Here is a 20,903-nt window from a genome sequence, read left to right on the forward strand (position 1 = left end):
TGGCCACTGAGGACATGGATATGCCTCTGAGAACACAGGGGGTTAAAAGCAGAGAACTGCCAGGAAAACTGTCTCTTGGGTTCTGTCTGTGAAAGAGGTCAGAGCTCCCCTGCCCTTATACCTCTAAGACAAATCAACCCAAAACACAAGTAAATATTATTTCAGTTGTAATTTCTTGCTAGTTGTTTATAGTATGGAGCCACTGTGATCTGTCTTCAAATTTTATATCACATAAACTATTAGATAGTATTAAAATGTTATGAAATAGCCAACTGCTAATGATCACTTTGGAAAGCTTCATCATGTGCTAAAATCTCAAATTAGCAAACAATTGCTCTCTTTGTCTCATTATAGAAACAACCTTTGCTGTTCACAAAGTTCATGTGGATTACAGGGAGAAGGAAGAGGGTATCGTTTCCAGGTATCCTTTACATAATGAAAAATAATTTTGTAGTACTAAGTAAACAACTAAGCCACACATTAATAATATGTTAAAGTGCCAAAAATTGTCAGTGTGCAAACAGTACAGTAGAACTGAACAATGACAGCTTTGTGAATTCCTGGGATACTTCCTAAAGGATGTGAGAATGAATATTTTAAAAGTGCTCAGTGAATCATCACCTCTGATTACATGAGATGAATCACAAGACACATCTAAACAGACTGCATTACAATTTATAACTTACACAGACTTTTTGTGATTTAAATTTTCAGCACACTGAAAAGAAAACCTTTAAAAAAAGCAGTTCTGCAACATCCCCAAATGTGGAGAGTCTGTTTTGCTGCTCTGCCAAGTAGCTTGCTTGTCCTTCAGTACCAAAACCAGGAACAGCACAGATACCAGAGACAGGAAAGGCAGGATTTTTACCTAGTTCTGACTGAATGCTCATATGGTCTTCTTCTGTTTAACAATGGGAGGAGGCAGAAACAGAACCTACAACAGATTGAAGCACTTGCACAAGTGTAACTTGTACAAACACAACCTAGAAACTCCCTGATATCTATGAATTATTATTATTAGACATTTCTTACTCATCCTTTATTATTGCTTTATAGCTCTGAATCTCTTCTAGACATCTAAACCAGAAATTAAGCCTTTAAAATGAAAGACACTGATGTCAGGAAAACAGCTCCAAAGCCAGGGTCAGATCCTTAGCTGGAATAAACTAAAATCTCTTACCTTTGCCAGCACTACCTATGCATTTACATCTGCTGAGATGCTACTCTAGAACTCTCCCCTCATCATTCCCTGCTGTGAAAATGCACTGTGCCTTCCTTGTGGCCAGAGTGACGATTCCCACCTTCTCCTTTGCAGCCAGAAACCAGACCCTCACTAGAATTCTTGAAACCAACTCCTTTGGTTTGATCCAGGTTCCTGGCAGCAGAAGTAGCAGCTGGATTGAACAACTGGGCAAGCCGGCAGCAGAGGGTGTGAGATTCAGGTCTCCAAGAAAGAGTGAGGTGAATACATGCTGAAATGGGATGTACCAAAGTTCTGATATACACTTGACAGGAATCTTTAGCCCAAGTACTTTCCTCTTCTGTTCTGGACTTGGCATAAAGAAACATAAATGTTCATTATGGCCATGAAGGATCTCCCTGGAAGGGCTCAGAGCTTGCTGAGTCTGGGGGGAGCCAAGTGGTCCCTGTTCCTGCCCCTCTGTGGCTGAGAGCTCTGGGCTCTGGACCTTGCTCACCTGCAGTGCCCTCACCTGGCTTCACTCACCTCCTTCTTGACCCAGCTCCTGGGTCAGCCTGGTTGTTTGGGCCCCAGCAGCCCCAGCACTCCCTGGTGCATGCTCAGCACTCTGTGCATCCCTGGGTACTGCCTCCTTGCTCACTCCTTCTCCTCTCACCTTCCACTCCACACATTTTCCCCCAGTCCCTCCCCAGCCTCCTGGAGGGAGCCAGACCCATCATTTCTCCTGCTGGCATTAAAGATCTGGCCCATTATAACTGAACTGGCCATTGTCATGTTTGACCCACTCTGTCACCCCTGGGGACAGCAGCAGTGCAGTGCCAGGGGAGCTGTTCCTGACTCAGAGCACAGTGACACCCCCAGCCTGTCCTGTGGGCTGCAGAGCCAGCACCAGCTGAACCGTGACATGCCAAAACTTGAAATAGAAAGGCCTTGGTGTGACCTGGGGGGGTCACACCCTCCCAGTGCCCATGGGGCAAACCGTAACACAAGACCCCAACCCAAGCCAACTCCCCAGTTCCTTTGGGATTTGCTCCCATCTCCTCCTCCCTAAAGGACCCTGTTCCTCTTGGCTGGCTGCCCTCCCACACAGCATCCTTCATAAGGGATGCAAGGACCCCTAAGGTGTCAGCCCTCACCCTCTTCTGCTGTGCCCTGCTGCTGTGCTGGGACTCCTCTGGATCCCTGTTTCTCCTGACAACACCATCAGCTCCCTGCCATGGGGACAGCCTGATCACACCCTCTCTCTGCTCTGCTGTGTACTAACCACCAGGCTGAAAAACCAATTGCTGTGTCTCAGTAATTGCCTGCAAGTTACTCTGCAGTCTGAAGAGCCCACTATATTTTGTTTTAATTAATTTCTTCCTATTACTATTACTTTTACCTCCTCAAATCACTTCCTGTAATTTCTTCTATCAGTTTAATGAAGATGTTTTTAATAGACATTGCACTGGTGTGCCATAACAGACCTCCAGAACACAGATATGTTTGCCAAGCTTCATTGCTTCTGCCTATATGCTGCACTGCTGCTGCTCCTCTGAAGCCTAACAGGAGCTTTTCCCATGTAAGACATTCTTAAGCAGGCCATTTGTGAATTAAAATGGTCAGTAGTAAACCTTTTAAGTTCCCACTTATAATAATTGCTTCTTGCTACTAGCCCAATTGAAATCAATATGATAATAACTAATTTAATTTGTATTGAAGTAGAAGCTGCCTTTCATTCATCTGTAATGAAAATATGGGGGGGAGGGCAGACACAGGGGAAGGAATTCTTTGAATAGATCACATTTCTTTTCATGAAAATATCCCACCTCTGTTGTGACCAGGACCATGATCACGTAATGAAAGCCACGACATACTGCAGGCTCATTTGGCAGTCATTACTGCAGCCTTTGCACAAAGAAAATGATGTCTTAAAGTTAATGGTAAGTTACAGGCCAAAACTGCCCCAGAACCACACTCTGAACTAGGTGACAATGCCTCTCAAGGTCCTTCAAGGACATGCTGCAAAAGGGAGCTTCAGAGCAGGAAAGGAAAGTTCCTTTCCAGGTAACAAAGGTCCCTCAAGTTCTCATGAGCACAATGGCCCTGACATACATTTTCATGAGAAAACACCACTTTCAATAATGCCATAAAGGCCTTTGCCAAACTTAAGCTAAGGTTGATTTTCTGACTTTTGATTAAGTATAATCAAACAATTTGCATTCAAAGAACTGAAATGCTGATGATAATCTCAACAGAACATCAAAATAGCAACCGCTGAGGTTGCTGCAGCCAGTGGAAATGTAATTAGCAGTCTCCAAACACCATACAGTCTGTACAGGAGTTTCTTTACCACTTTGCTTGGTATGGAAAATGTTCAGTTCTGAGAGGAGAAAAATTAACCAGCAGATCACTTCCAGCTGGCAGCAGCTTGTTTTCAAGAAACTCATACCAGAGCCCCCAGTATTAACTGCCTTGAGGCTTGCACATCAATCACTGGCAATATTTCTATTTAAAATAATATGCAACAGATAATCTACTTTTCATAGCTTGGCACCAGTAGCACTTTGTCTTTCAGACTGAAATAACATTCTTGGAGTTATTTAGAGCACACATTTTGGGGACAACCACAAACAGTTGCTAGGGAAACAGCAAGGTAAGAAAATGGATTGCTATCATGAGGCTAATAAGTCACATCCACATTTATTTCCTTTCCTTTCCTTTCTGTCCCCAAAGGAAAACTGTGTTCCTATGTAGAGTTATGAACATGTGCTTCTAATAAACTTAAGTCTCTCAGAACTGCTGGGAAGCATCTTTAGGTTTTAAGGCATTATGAGGTGTCAGAGAGAAGGTGGTGAGGAGAAGGTTTGGCTGTGAATCTGAACTGTGCTGTGACCCTGTACAGCAAAGAAAATTACAGCTTAACTTGCTGATGGCGTATTTAAACTTGCACCAACTGCACGAGAATGTTATGGAACAGTGCCAGGAACTGAGATTTTCAATGGAGCAGGGCAGTTAAGTGAGTAAAAAGTGGATTTTGATTTTTGAAAAGACCTACATTTCATTACCATTTTTTCAATTTATCTCTATTCTTACCCATTACTGAGCACCCCAAATTAATCTGTAAACTTGTAGTATTACTGAGGAATGGAATCAGCACAGTAAAAATCTTGGAACTGCACAGAAACGCCCAATCGCCTGCTACATTAACATTTGCCTGTATTTCCGCACGTGAAACTAAAAATATTACATATTATTTATTTTACTTTTTCAGTGCATTCATACTTTTCAGTAACAAAGAGCAGGGGTTATGTAGCCTATGCCCTCACCAGTTGTCTGAATCTATTAAAGTAATTCTGACACATCTGTGTCTAATGTGTTAAGTATTTCCATCACAATGGACAGCTTGTCCAAGCAACCTATTTTCATGATTTCTGCTACAAATAGTTAATAATACCTCACTTTTTATTTTTCCCAGTGAAACTCAAGGTTATTTCTACTTACCAGCTAATCATGGATAAAGAAAATAGGCTAAATTATATGAAATTATAACACAGGTTATTGATCCCAGACCTTCTTTGGCACATATCTCTTTGTCATAACTTTTTGTCCTGTAATTTCAATGCTAAACTCTTTTCTTTTTGCATTGCCGATTTTAACATGACAATGTACAGCTTCAGATTGAAAAATTCTCCTAAGCACTAAGGGAAAAAATATCAACTTTGCTTTGTGTAAGGATAGATGCTTTAAAGTAAAAGAACATCAGACTAAAGCTGAAAGTAACGAGTAAATTAAAGTCTGTATGTCAGAGTCAGAAACATGTCTGAAGAAGCTTGTAAGACATTCTTTCAAAAGAGCTGTGCTCTAATGTGATGCCATCCCTTCAAGGGGGCTCTGCCCCTCCATGTGCCATACATGTCACTGCCACCTCCCAGCACAGGACAGACCATGAGTATTCCTCACTGGGGGTGAACACATCCCCAGGGAATGCAGCACTGTGCATGCTGCAGACATAACTGCACATCACAGCACATCCTGCAACAGCACAGAAACACACCTTACACTGACACTATTGTATCCTTGGTGCTCTTCTCAGCATTAAAAAAAAATAAAATATATATTATTTGGAATCCATTTAGAACTATTCAATGTTTCCCAAAAATGTAGGGATTCTGAATAAAGCCGAAGTCATGAATCTGTCCCAGACTGCCTTTTTAAAACTCAGGCAATATTACTCAGGCGTCTTATAAGATAGCTGAGGAAAGTAATTGCTGCCTCCACTCATGCATCTCAAATAAAAAAAAAAGTTGCTGACTGCATATGAAATTCCCTCTTATTCTTACTTTGTTGAAGACACATCTGAAAGCTTGTCCTTTCTGTCACAGACATTTTTTTGCCATCTTCTTCAATATGACAGTGTCAACAAATCTCTATTAGGACAGAAAAAGAGCAAATATACAACCTGGACAAAAACCTTAGAAAACTATCTGTAGGCTACAGCTCAAAGGGCAGGAAGAGTAGAAGTGTCATTAAAAATCCTCTGCGGGGCTGGCTTGCACAGTCCTCTGGAGGAAGAAGGGAATAGTCTGAGAAGTATGCCAAAAAGGATTTATTGTGAGGCAGGATGGAAGAGGATGGTGCAGAAGAAATGTAAAGCTTGAAAGATACAAGCAGAGCATTTTTTATTCAGTGTACAAATTCTTTTCTCAGCTTGTAATTTAGCCCAACTTCCACCAGCAATTACCTGTGAAACCTAAGAATCAAGTGTCCTCTGTAGCCCTGGAATTGCTGCAGGCAAACAGTAAGCCCCAACACCACCATCTCAGCATGCAGAGAACACAGGCCTGTAAGGGAGAGCCAAAGCTTTGCCCTTGGGACCACAGGGGTCTGAAAAATTCAACCCTAGTGTGATGGGCTTTTCTCAGCTTTTTCTTGAAAAAGTTATAAGGAAACCAAAAATATTTTAATAAAAGTTACTACAGTTACAACAATGAATGCTAAACCAGTAGGAGCCATTAAGATCAAGGCTGCCTATAGTATTTGTGCCTCATATCCACTGTGAGACTGCATATTTATTGCGGGTTGGATACCTCAGTGTCTGTCCCAGATTCTGTCACACACAGCCACCAGCACTGATCTCCTGAGCAGTGAACGGGGCACCTGTGCTGCAGAAATAACCTGCTGTGACGGGGCTGACTGCAGGGATCAGACTGCAAATGGAGAACGGCAGAAATCGTTATCCTCATTATGGAAGTTTCTCGCTTCTGAGTATTTGGAGAGACAGGAAAGGTACCTGGGAGAGAGAGAAAAATCTGCAAGTCAGAAAAGCCCCAGGTGTTCAACGAACCTTTTCTGTGGCTCTCAATTCTGGTATCAGTCACAAAACAGCTGGCACAGGGGGTTGACTTAACCAATGTTTAGTTCAATAGGGTGTTGCTTTAGCTTTATTTCACACCAACATCTTTTACATTCACTTTTGTCAAGATTCCAATAAACTGATTTAAAGGATTCTCAGTGGTGTCTTCACGCTAAGCTTCCCTCCTGTATTTCTTAGAATATTAATTAGCAGCTGCATGCACTGGTAAGACTGAAAACAAGTTTGGAACTACTAGATAGAAGGAGCAACTGTTTTGAATTACTTGCTTGGGTTTTACAAATCAGCTTTTATCCACTGCAATCAATTGTCCACTGAATGTGATCCATGTCCACTGTACAGTATGAAGTGCTTTTATTGCAATTCACTGCATTGCTCCTATGTTTGAATTTTATGGGAGGCTCAGCTGGAAGATTTGGAAGAAGAGTATTCTGCAGTCAAAATACATTGCTCTAAATACTAGTGATCCTTTAAACCACACATGACCAATTTTGCAAATCCCTTAATCCCCTCCTCTGTACTAGGTTAGTACATGCTGTCTGACACTGTCCCGCTGTTTGCAAAAATGAGTATGGATGAATGTGAGCACTAACTCTATCCATTACCACTTCTGGGTCAGAAAGATTTATACACAAACAACACCAGTGAGAAATTCTATTATTCCACAAATTTGAAACAGAAATAAATCATAAGCTTAGACACAAGGAAGCAGACATAATTCAGAGCACTAGCCATGACATGGGAACAAGATCATGGAGTAAGATTACAATCCAAGAAAGATCCATTCTACCTGATTCACAGGAGAATGCTATGGCATGTATTTATGCTCTATGTTAAGAGATTTGGATCAAGCCAGTAAGCCTCTGTTCTGTTTTGGGTTTAACTTTACCAAAAATAAAGGCTTTGAAAATCAGACTTTAGAGCATAGTAGGTTTTCAAAACTGAGATTTTTTTTTTTTTGGGTGCGTGGGGGGAATCAATAGGTGGTTATTTGGGATTTTTTTGTTTGTTTGTTTGTTTGGTTTTTTTTTGGTTTTTTAAGAAATGAAAGCCTAAATCTAAACCATTCCAAGAAATACTTGGCCAGCAGTTGCACCTCCATAGGTGGACAATAATTTTCTGAGGACCATAAACTGGAGGGTACTGAGAAACTAATACTCAGATCCTTTAAAGAATACAGGAGTACTTGAAACACAAAGAAAATAATGCAGAACTAAATACAACTCAGGTCTTGCAAGTCTAAGGAAAATTTCAAAGTATGGAGAAGCAGCCCTAAGAAAATCAAAAACTGCATTATGAAGAAAATGCTGAAAATCAGCTCTGTGGAAAAGGAGAAAAAAGGATCGGTATTTTACAGGGAAGAGTAGTAAAAAGCCATGTGAGAAGGAAGCGTGGCTCATGCAATAGGTCCCCTTGAGATGTCTGTGATTTGTTTAATGGTGTGCTCCATGGGCTTCCCTGCCTCCCTGATTCCACTCACAGAACCAGGGTCATTTCCTGCTGGGGCTGGTGCAACGCTGCCTCTGCCCCTGGCCTTTGGCAGCTCCAGCACCGCTTCTCAGTGGCGAGTGGCTTTCTATTCTTATATTCTTATTCGTGCATTAAATTGATGTTTAAGAAAGCTGTGAGGGTATTTTAGAGTAAGAGGCACTGTCATTTAAGTCTAGTGTTTTAATGTCAATTTTATGTTTGCTCTGCTGTCATTTCCCAAAGTTATTCATATTTTTATACCAGATGGACTCCATGTTTGTAACCTCTGGATGTCTCTGGGCCTTGCTGCATCAGGCTGCAGACAAATATAGCGGAAATTTAGTCTTTGATACACAGATTGTATCAAATCAGATGCTATGAAGTATCACATAAATACCCAACATTCATTGAGTTCTCGTGTCTATAAGAAAAAAATGACCACAAAAAACCACAACAAAACACAAAAAACCCTCCAAAAATCCAACACCACCCCAAACCCCAAAATAACTGGAGCTAAAAATAAAAAGTGAAAAATTAAACAGTGGATGAAAACATTTCAAAGGAAATTATTCCACACATAGGGAGTTTTGTCAGCTATTTTAAGAATTAAAAAGACACAAGTTTCTCTGCTTACAAACAGAAAATATGAAAAAAAAAATTTGTATCTCACAGAAAAGGAATTTCTGATCTTATTAGCTATAGAAATATTATTTTGAAGATCATAACTTATTTACAAGTACAGCAGAGTGGAAACAGTAAAGATGTGTACATGCAAAAATATTTTTTTCCAAAACAGGTGGGAAAAAAACCTACCAGAAAGCCTTGTATTTTCTTCTTGCAGCTAGAAATGTAAGAATTTATCTATAGTGCATATACAAGAAAAACTTAGCAAAAGAAAATCACAATACATGGATATTAAAATGACATGGATAAATCATAATGACATGGATATTAAAAAAAAGGAATGTTAATCTATTAAACATGGAAAATAAATTCTTATTCATTTGCCTCAACTTTAAGCCCTGTTAGGATTTTTGACAATGTTCTGACATTTATGTTCAAGAACTGCCAATGTCCCAGTATCCACTCCAATGGGCCTGAGGAGTCACCTCAGAAGAAGAGTTCCACGGCATTTATGCAAGACTTCATTCACCTGGAGCCACTTTCACCTCCTGATCCACACCCTGGGCCTTTAATCAGCCACGGAAGATCACTGAGAAACCCCAAAGCCAGCTTGTAAATACTGAGCAAGGAGGGCAAAATGAGAACTTCCCACTTCCCTGCAAGTAGGTCAGCCCCAAACAGCAGTGAAGGAATTGTAGATAGAGCTCTCTTGAAACAGCCACTGCCACTCACTTTTGTCATGTAAAATATCAGCAGCAGGCTTCAAGCCTCTTAAATTATTTTATACTCAGTTGAAAGCCTGGCAATTTTGATAATGCTTTAAAGAGCACAAAAGGTTCCCCGTTTCTCTCTTCAGTGCCTCAGTTCTACAGATACAGAGTGGGTGGAGAGTATTTAAGCACTTAGCACTAGCTTAGGGCTTTCAAGAGAGAAATATTAATTAAAATACAGCTAATAAAGCTATCTCAGGTTTGGCTTTTAAGCAGGTCCACTTTTCAAAGTGTCCTAAGTCTGGCCTAAAAGCATGTTGGACACACAAAGCTTTGACTGCTCAGGCTTTAATCATGAGTGTGGACTTCTTATGGAGATACTGCTAAGTGCATCTGATACTTTAATTTCCAATTTTTCCTCCCTTCATTACCTTTAGACTGGTTTTGTATTTGAAAAGCCCTAGCATAGCTTTAAAGAGTAAGGACAAATGTCCTGTAAAGTTTCAAGACAACTGGTCAAGGGTCCTCAAAATGTTAACTATTTTTTCCATTTTGAAAATTTTAGTCTGTAATGGACTTGTGTATCTTTATTGCAGAAAAGCTTTGATTCAGTATTGTGGGACAAATGGGAGAAAACTTCACCATAACAGGTAAATACAGAGGCACCCAAATCAAGCATGTGAAGACATTTGCATGACACTCTAATTTCAGCTGATTGCATGCCATGACAGGCTTCTGCACAGGAACCAATGTGAGAAGGGATTATTTTCCTCCAGTGTATGTGCCCCTTTTCATGCATACAGGACAGGCACAAAAGGTGGATGGGCTATGAAAACTTCTACTGTTTATTTTCTTTCCTTGCCCAAAACATCATTAAAAATACAAAGAGTTTTTCTCCTCTTTTTGTATGTATTGTTATGGGACATCAATTTAGTAGGCTGTTTGCACAAAAAGCTAGGAACTGTTGGAAAAAATAAAGCAGCACCACCATTCTGGAACTCTGCATGATATTCACACAGAGGGGTCAAAACAGTATAGAATAGAATGAAACATCCCATAAAACTGTATAGTTCAATAATAATGTGCCTGGAATTTCTTTCATGGAATAGCACTTACTAAAAGCAAAACAGAAGCAGAATCTGAAACTGGATGCATGTATACAGAACAAAACTTTTCCAGTGCAAGGATTTTTAATTATATGTATTTTCAACTGGATTTAATATCTAGACATATGAAATAACAATGTTATTTGTGCGTTTAAATGCATCTTGCTGCTTAGTTAATGACAGGGAACAGTATAATACTGCTCCTGCCTGTCTGCCATAGAAACCAACTTCTTAAGTGCAAAGGCTTTTCCAGAAAATCAAATTACTGCAATGTTGCATTTCCTAAACTATAATATATAATCTATTTCTTATTATCATTTTACAAGTTACTAATACTAATTTTAAAAAACAACTTTTGCTTTTTAGCTTATAATAATAATTTATTTTGATGCATTTTCATTTCAATAAAAAGATTTGAAAACAAGATAGAAATTGAGTCTTCCTACCTAAAACATTATCTAGCTAGTAGTGAAAAATTTCCTGCTCTACTTGTGTCTATAAAACCATTTAAAAATATATTTCCCCCAGAAGCAGGTAGCTAACAAGTGCAAGAGAAACACACTTTGTTATAAATAATTTTATTTCAAAATGAAAATAGTCTGCTGTTCCCACTTACAATTTTTCTCTTGTAATTTCACCTAATAAACCTCCTCATTACAATGTCTTTCACTTCTACTATTTGAAGTAATTTCTCCTAGTAATTCTATGACTATAATTATATTTTATCCCAAGATAATGCTCGCATGAGGAATACAACCTCCTTTAATAACCATTTCCAGTAATTACACCGTATGCTTTAAGAATACTGAAACACACCCTTCATTCTCACTGAAATGAATGGAACAGAAAGCTCATGAAGAAGGGCTGGTTTAAAAAATACCTAAAAAGCCTGGAGCACACTCTTATTCCAGTGGCTGCTGAGTGTACTGGGTAAGCAGGTTAAATAAATAACCCAGGAGCACAGCTCCATGTGAGCCCTGCAGCTCAGCACCAGCATTCCAACATCCCTGGGGATGTGTTGATTCCCAGAGCACCTGTGCTGCCTGTGTCTCAGCCCAGCAGGGCTCACTAAACCTGGTGGCATTCCTTTCATTGCCTCCTAGGGAGAATACTGGAGAGAAACAGTTAAATATTCACTAAAACACCCCTAAGTAGCTGTTCCTTACTCTTTTTCTAGAAAGAGTAAAAAGGCAGATTTCTGAAGGTCTTGGTATTTTACCTAAGAGGTCAATTTTTACAGTCTCATGTCAAGTATTAAAACCCAAGCACAGAGCACAGGCTTACCAAGCAATCCCACAGAAAGCACAGGTCTTCAAAAAAGTAGTAGCTTCTGAACTTTCCACTCAAGCAATAAGAATAAAAAGAAGCTACACCATCTGCTCCCATAACATGCTTCTTCTCTATTAACAGAGTCAACATTAAACCTTTTTAGAGGAAATCTGTATTTAGTAGAATTGCCATCACCCCAAATATGTTCACCATGAAATGTGAGCTGTTATGATCATAAATATATCACTCCTACGACTGTAGAAGAACATTTTCACTTAAAGCAAGAAAGAGCACTGGGGATCATGCTCTGAATATTCCTGTGGTCCCTTTCATTCCTGCAGTAAGAAGAGTGTGGGAACACTGAAAACCTGTGTAAGTTGCAGCACGGTGATTTTCTCCACTGCTTCAATTCCTCTGCAAGGCACATACCTGGATGCATGTTAAAATTCTGGAAAATACTGATCATTTTGGTGAACTGTCAAAATTCAGGAGAAACTCCTGTAAGATGTAGGACATACAAAGAATCTCTATTCTTTTAATTCTTAACTGATAGAAGCATGACTCAGTTTATGGTGTTGTGGCCTTTTACCCACCCCAAACCACAGGTTCACTAATGTATTGCCATTCATTGAAAGTACAGTGGTGTTAAATGGAAGGAGAATCACCTTTGGACCATGTGAAGATGAATACAGGTAGCCATAAGTCAGGAAGAGCTGGCATCTACCTTCTAGATGCTGTCTGATCTGGTTACTGAATAGAGCACAGGAGATGGCTTTTTAGTATCATCTCCCCTCTCAGGGTAGCACCAACCAGTCTCTTTCTTAGGGGTCAGTAAGGAAATGAAAAGTCTCTACTCATGCCTACAGACTCTATCTGTGGTTCCTAAGGTAGTTTTTTCTCAGTCTTCTGCTGCTTCTTGTCTTGTCTTAGCTCTCCTAAAGCTTCCTGTATTTCTCTGTGAAGGCAAGCCCTCATAACTGCATCCCCTCCTGCTGCCAGTCCCCAAGGACACTTATGTTTGCCTTCTCTGGTAGGTGCTCCCCTTTGCAGGCAGCTCCTCCAGCAGCACCCTGCCGGTTCTGGGAGAATATCCCATCTCTGCCTCTTCCCACCAACATGGACCTCAGCTGCACAGCTCTGAATCACAGAATAGCCTGGGTTGGAAGGAACCATGACAAATCAATTGGCAAAGGGCAGCCTAGATGAGGTTATCTAGCACTGAGACAGTCCTGCTGTCCTCAGTCTATCACTCAGCACCTGCAGGACTGCTCCTACATGGACGCATCATTCACGTGTATAAGATTAAACTCCACACAAGCATGCCCAATACTGAAGGCTCCTGTCCCCATAACACTCTTAAAGTCCTTTAGAACTACTGGGTCTGTTCTGATTCATTCTGCATTTTTAAAGTTTTTTAGTCAATGAACATGTTCCCTGAAAATTTCATTAGGCCACAAATCAGCTCTCCTCTGCTGCCTGATGACAGCTGCTACTTCTGTTCTGTTTCCACTGAATTCCTTTGGGACAGCACTTTGGCTCTACTTCAGGCCCACACTCCCTGGTTCTCAACAGTTTCTGGATCAGGACACCTCCAGCTCACTGCCCTCCCACCACTGCTCCTTACACCTCATATTTCTTCTCTTTCCTGATACAGCTGCTGTTCCAGCCTTCTCCTTAGCAGCAGTTTTCTATCTTGGGGCTTTACATTCATTCACCTCTTGTTCAGCTCCTCAGATAGGAGAGTCATAAAGCATCTTCTCTGTCCTTCTCAGCAGCTCACTGGATGTTTTTTAAATCTTCCAGACACCTTCTGGTTTGAGTGTGTGGGGTGAGAAGTTCTGGAATGATGGTACCCCAGACTGTGCATGTCCTTCCCTCATCCCTTTCTCCTCTTTGCCACCTATTTTTCCTTTGTAGCAAGAACTGAGTGCTCCAGTATGCACTGTGTTTCCACTTCTGAATGTTGAGTAAGATCTTTTACTCTTGAACGCAATGGGAATTGCTTGGGGGAGGTCTGAGTGTGACAGTGAGAGACACACATTGGTCGACTGTCTGCCTACAAGTGAAGGTGAAAAGGCCTCACCAATAAGAGAGAGTTTATCTTTTTTTGCAGAATGGCTGAAGACTTACAGTTGTGACATCCCACTCCATTACTGGTAGTCTTCCATCTCTGCAGGCTCTTATTAAATCATAAATTAATAATTAGGTTTCTTCAATTGCCCTTTCTGGAGCTGCAGTTTTATTAGGATGAAAACAGATCCTCTTATTTTGGGTCCCTAAGAACTCACATTCCCTACCATTATTCCTCAACCTGGCCCTGAAATATTCAGGCAGCCTTTTTGCATATGATTACTCCATCTTTGACACTCTTTTGTTATATACATGACTGGATATAAATGATGGCATTTCTATCTGGATATTGAGATTTCTGGGATAAAGGGCACATACTAATTCACAGACAGGAACTCACTGCAAATCATACTCTTTTTTTTTTTTTACCAGTTGAGAAAACAGCCTTATGTATTTGAAATTTGTCCACTTTATAAACTATGACATGTGTACTTACAAAGATAAAATTATTTAATTACTAGGTTATCAAGCTGACTCGCACGTAGGAAAATCTTTGCCTACTCTTCAATGATAAGTAGAAGAAATACATACTTTGTTCAATTTATACAGAGTTTTGTTTTGGCTTAAATCTTGAAATGACTATGCTGTGAATGGATAATCATTCTGTAATATGTGAAAGCTACATGAAATAAACTGCATTAAATTACTGAAGTGCTTTAATTTGATACCTTGTCATATCATGGCTGCAAAACCCATTTTAAGAAGCTGCTGATCACACTCAGAAACATTGCCTCCTGCACATCAGGAAACATCACTTATGTCCCACTGACATCTTCCCACACCAATCTGCTAATTATATGAAAAACAGCAAAATAGAAGTATTTCTCTACTATCTGCAAAAATCCCCTGTTGTAATCGACATGAGAACAAGACAGTGAAAGGCATCTGACAACCTTTAATACACCTCCCAGCCACTGACAGGCAATCCCACTAATAACCACTTAAACACTTGGAAACTGCTTCCGAAGACTCCCACCACTTTTCATCAATCACTTACCACTAAGCAGTGATCACTGTAGCCCTACGTAGCTAATTATCTTCTATTTGCATCTAAGACTAAACTTTTAAAAACAATTTATTAGACTGATTATGGAACAGATAGTGATCTTATTAATACTGCCCAAATGAACATTTGTCCCCATTAATTCTACCACAGGAAACAAACAAGCAAGCAAAGCCCAAGACCCTTCCAAGCAGACAGACACGCTCATTACCCTCATCTATTACTGTGACTGCAGCAGTTCCCTGCAGTGGTGAGCAGTACAGCCAGCCCCAACCTGTTACTGGTCAGGCAGGCAGCAGGTCCTGCCTTGACACTGTCAGCCAAATGCAGCAGTTGCCACAAGGAAGGTAAATGAGCATAAAATGCTACTAATGGCAGGCATGAGCCATCACAGCTTTTCCTTCTGGATGAAAGGCAGATTCTCCTGACTTTGCTGAAAGTGAAAAATAAAGATGGATCTCCAAAGCACAAAAGATTAATGACACAGCTATTTATAAGGGGAAAAATAATCTATTCCCCAGAGAACAGATCCAGAACAGCTTTATAAACACCAAGTCAAAAAACTTTTCTATATAAGGACATACTAGAAATATATTTGAATACTAGGTTCTGAGAAAATAAAGACCTGAATCAAAGAGATCTGGGTTGCAGGCATTGGGAAAAGAAAGGATAAGACCATGCTACCTGTGAGAGGATCCTTTCAAGGATTTGTAATCATCTAGTGCTATGGTTGGTTATGACAGCAATGGTTCTACACAAATGCTGAAATCCATCAACTGCAAAAAAAAACGTACAAACCGTGACTGGCAGAACTATAATGCAGGATGAGGTATACAAAACATCATACATAACAGCAATTTCTGGGCTTTTTTTACAACAGTTTGTAGTAAGCTCTGAGTTCCAGTTTGTTTTTTATTTACTTAGTAAAAAAAGGCTTATAAGATATTACCAGGGGTATGGAGGGGTTAGAGAAAAAGGATCCCACACACAGAACATGAAAAGATTAATTTAAAATGCCTGTATGAAAATTAGGTACCTGTAACAGACTTCAGTTCTTAGGTCACTGACATTGACAGGATACCCCTGATGAACAACAGGTCATGAAGATCACATTGATTTTTGCTAGGCATGCTTACAGCAACAACAACTGCCATGGCACCTGTGGAGCCTGGAGAGCAGAGCACAGGCTGATTGAAAGAAAGGCTGGCTTTATATGTAGGAACACGCAGTTCTCATTACTCCTCATCTACCACTTGTAGTTAAAATGGGATTGAAATACAAAAGAACAGTGATTCTTGGTCCATAATAGTTGCAAGAAAGCAAGAAAGTCACACAGTCTTAAGATATTATATGCAGACCTCAAAGTGACAAAGTCAGTATTGATGTAATCTGTGGCTGAAGGAATTACAGATTTGCAACAGCACATACAGATAAAGAATGGTAAAGGAGAAAGCAATAGGACTTTCAAAAGATGCCTGAGTCTGTGAACATGGCCCATGGTTCCAAACAGTAACTTCCTCCAGATCTCCCCTAGATACAGGGACTCTCCTCCACAAGGGTATGCATTTATGAACACTTAAACCAAATTTCTTCTGCTTCCAGAGGGAGGGAGATTTTGCCGAAATGGAAACAGACTGAGCAAGTGACTTTTACTACACAACTGCAGCTTACAAGATAGATTTAAAAGTTAGATTTAAAAGTCAGGATGTCTTTACAAGACACCCAAAAGCAGCTGAGTGTTCCTGGAAAGCTACTCAGTAGATCAACTACATGTACTTGGAATGGTGTTATAACAATTTGTAAAAATTGTGTAAAATTTGTGTAAAAATTGTTAAGAATTGACTGGAATAGAACAGTGATAACTGCATTACATCTCTGTTTTTACCATGCATTACAACTTGACAGTGTAAAGCTTTGTGCTGCTGAGCAGGTGGCACTTTGACATCATCCTTATTACGAACTAAAATTCTGTTTTAAAGAGCAGACATTTATTGTGTTGTCTTCATAGGCTACTATGAAAATCCACAAACGCCCTCTCTGTGCCAGAGCCACAGCCCTTCCTCAAACCCTGATTCAGAACAACCACAGCCTTGTAAGGCAACACTGAGGAACAGTGAAGCAATTGCTCCAAGTGATGTAAGTGCTATGTACTGAAGTAAGAACTGCATCAATTCAACCTAGTTAAAACCACCATAAAAAAATATTATTATTATCCTTAAATATTATTTAAGGATCCTCATATTAAACTTATTCCATCTAACTTCTCTTATGTATTATTGTTGGTTTCCAAGGCAAGTGTGGCATTACTGTTCCATCATTTAAACCCAGGTCCAAAGAAAAACCTTGTGACCTTTATAATTTGGTACTAGTACCAGAGCAGTTTTATTTGCAGCAGAAATTCTAGACTGAGATTGCCCTCTTTTCATGATGAATCTTCTCATTTTTTAAATTTTGTTTTTCTTTTCTAGAATATTTAAGGATATGCTGACAGTGCCTATACATTTCCCTAAAGGTTTGGCTTGAAACGTTTTGCATTCCATCTCTATTGAAATGATTTACTGTCAAAATCAAAACAACCACAGCCCCAATGTGGTGCTGCAGCCTAATAATTCTTTCACAAAGAAAATGTAATGTCTCTCTGCTTATATCCAACGTGACAATCAAAATACTTTCAAGATGATTTATGTATATAATATACATCAATATGCAGAATGTCTCTTTAAATTAATTTCTTGTGACTCAATATTCTGTTCTAAATATTTTAATTTGGGGAACATTTTAGTTGGTTCAGTAGAAGTCAAGATACGATTTAGCACTGGTCTGAATGTTTATCATGCAAACATAACTGCACTGATACATCCTGAAACTCTGAACGCCTGTTATAACTTGGGTGATTGCAACGCCTTTTCTAGGGCACTTGGTATCCAGCAGTTGTTGATGGACTACATTTGGACAGCTCTCACTGTATTATTTTAAGACAATTCAACTGTCAATTTTTAGACTGTCACAGAGTCAAGCTTTACTGCAAATTGTTAAAGAGAGTCTCTTCTAGCAGAGGGTTAGGGATTTTTTAACTATCTTACTATTTTACACAGTTTTACATTTACTTCCTAGTGAAATAATAATCCATGCTATTTTTCATGTTGTTGTAATCAAAAATACTTTAAAGTAATGTTGACTTAAAGCGCTGTCAAATTACCAAGTCCATAGCTAGTCAGAATATAGATTGGCTTTTCTAATGTGCTGTAGCTGATACTCCATTACTTGATGAAATGCAAATAGAACCAGGAAAAGAGGCAGCCAAGGCTTATTATTCCATGCTGAAATTTTTCTCAGCTCCGCAAAAATCAACAGAGATGCTGATACTGATTTCACTGGGACCAATGTTTTTCTCCTAGGAAGCAACTGTGATGACTACTTGGGTATCTTGTAGTCATATTTTTCACACTTTGTATTTCACACTCCATAAAACCTCATTTAAGAGCTCTCCATCCTTGCAGCAGTCAGGAACTAGGAAAGGATACTGGCTGAAGTCCATTCCTGCTATCAGAGCCTCTGTGACCAGGCAGAGGCTGGGGACAGCCCGCCAAGGCTGGAGGGCAGGAGGAGCCCCGGAGCCCCACCCTGAGCACAGACAGGGCACAGACGGGGTGTGCAGCAGCACCAGGGTAAGGCCACTGCTCTTTGCCTTATGAGGGGCAAAAACCTCCCTGGGCAATAACAGAACTAAGCAGAGGCAAGATGCTGCCATGGGTAATGCAAGGAAAAAGCAAAGTTGTTTGGCATAAAGGAACCATGGCAGAAGGATTTTTGCATAAACAGGAATCACGGTAAGGAAGAAGCTTTACCTAACACCAACATATTCCTAAAACTGCACGTTTCTGAAAGGAGAACTCTGCAGCAGTGCCATAGGTTTAGGTCAGAGAGCAGGAAGAAGTCTGCAGGTTTCTGTGTCTTGCAGTCTGTTCTGAGAGTCCCCTTGCTGGCCAAAGTTCACACAGGCACAAGGGATACCTTCTTCAGAATTTAGAATGCTGCACTGGATTAAGGACATGATACATCTTGTCAAATCCTTTGGAATGCTGGCAAGGTCAGGGCAAGCAATGCCTTTTGATTACATATCTCTAATATAAGGACAATCACAGTGCATGGAAAAATAAGTCGTTAGAAGTCAGTTCTAGATACATCATGAAACCGTATTATTTTAAAATAAGAAATTATATTTCACATCGGTCTCAGAGTCTGTCAGAACGTGATGCTAGCCAAAACACTACAATGCAGACCTCTAAAGACAGAAATAATTTTGTTTTCTTTTTCTCTCGTCATTTTTCTATATTCTGGAAATCTCTCTCTAATTGGAGCATTTGTAACTAATGTATGATTCTCTAGGTCAAATGTTTTCAAAATTAATGCATTACATACTCAAATCTATATTACTAAATCAAAACAAAAATGGCTTGACTTCAAAAGGAGCTGAAAATGCAAACTTGCAGTTCCCTTTATTTCCAGAAATGGGTCTGCTTTTCTGTCTTACCTGGGATTTAGAATCTCAGATTCAGGTACTTACAAGGCATAATTTGACACACCAGAGACTTCTTCAGTGAATATGAAGCCTGAAGTCCCAAATAAAACTGCTGCCTTGATTCACAATAAAATAGGCTCATTTGCCAAGAGATACACTACAGTTATTCTTCTGTTCTGATAAAATCAGAAGTATGTAACTTTTAGCAAAGTTGGAAAATACGCTGGCACGAAAACAGTTCTTGCTACAGGCAAAAATAATTTTACTTTTGGCAGGTTTACAGTGAAGCAAGTCAGTTACATTTTCACCTCAGGTGGTTTGTGGTATCAAAAAGGCAGTTCTTGCAGATGGAAAACTGTCATTACATGAGGACAAGCTGTTTGCCGGGGGAAATGGAAATATTTTGCTCTCTGTCAAACCTGTGAATATTGGAGAGAAAATCTGTTTTCATGTAGGAAAACTCAAACCAGAAGCTGATAGTTTAATGGAGTTCTACTTGACTGACAGAGTGGTTTACCAGAGTGGAGACTGGCCAGCTTGTGCTTCAGTTACAACACCAAGTTACCCTAAAATTTCAGCAGGGAGTTGCATATGCACAAGAACAGTCATGTGGGCTGAGAGATTGCTCCAGATCACCTCAAACAGATCTGGCGAGCCCAGCACGGGCAGGTGCCTCTGAAAATGATGAGTCACCAAGTCAAAGACCTCACACCGTATCTCCGGCAGGAAATGCACCCAGTTGTCCACTCTCCTGCAGGAAATGCACCCGGTTGTCCAGGGTGCTTGGAGGGACTTTGCTCCTGCTGCAAGCTGCCCATTATTAATGCCCACTGATGCTGAAAGAACTCAAAAGAGGGCACATGAACAGGTGGAGAGCTGCTAGAGAAGGTGGTGTAGCTCTGAGCTTTCCCAGGCTTTCCATGTGGCTGAAAAGCCAAGGTGTGGAAGCACTGCCTGCTGCCACTATATGACAGCTATGTGTTCGTTCAGTTGGAATTCAGCTGTGGATGGAAAGCACCAGAAGCAGAAAGTCTTCAGAGATGGATCTGGGAGCATCTTTGAAAGGAGTCACTAATACTACCTTTAGCAGGGCAGTCATCAGACCCAAGATTTACACAGACAAAGGTTGCAAAGACCAGAGCTGGAGCACTGTTTTACATAAATCAGACAATTTGTCATGGGAAATCTTTATCTTAGTAGAAATTCAGACTTGAAGCTAAACAAAATGCAAGATATGTAGCCTGAGATACAGTAGTAAAAGGGATAGATTTACATTTGGTTGATTCAATATTTATGATGTTTTCAAAACTCAGCTGTGCCTATGCAATTACTTAACTCAATCTGACTCTTTGCTCCCAGATTCTGGTCTTATTATCCACACTCCCCACAGTCCCTTGTGTGACAAAACTCACAGGGCAGCGAGTTTATGCAGGGGTGCTAGGGATAAGCCTCTGTGCCTGCCATGCTGAACAACTCCCCAGCACTATCCAAACAATTCTGACATTTCTCTATGTC

The sequence above is a fragment of the Camarhynchus parvulus genome, chromosome 6 (assembly GCF_901933205.1).
Source record: "Camarhynchus parvulus chromosome 6, STF_HiC, whole genome shotgun sequence".
In the NCBI taxonomy this organism is placed as follows: Eukaryota; Metazoa; Chordata; class Aves; order Passeriformes; family Thraupidae; genus Camarhynchus; species Camarhynchus parvulus.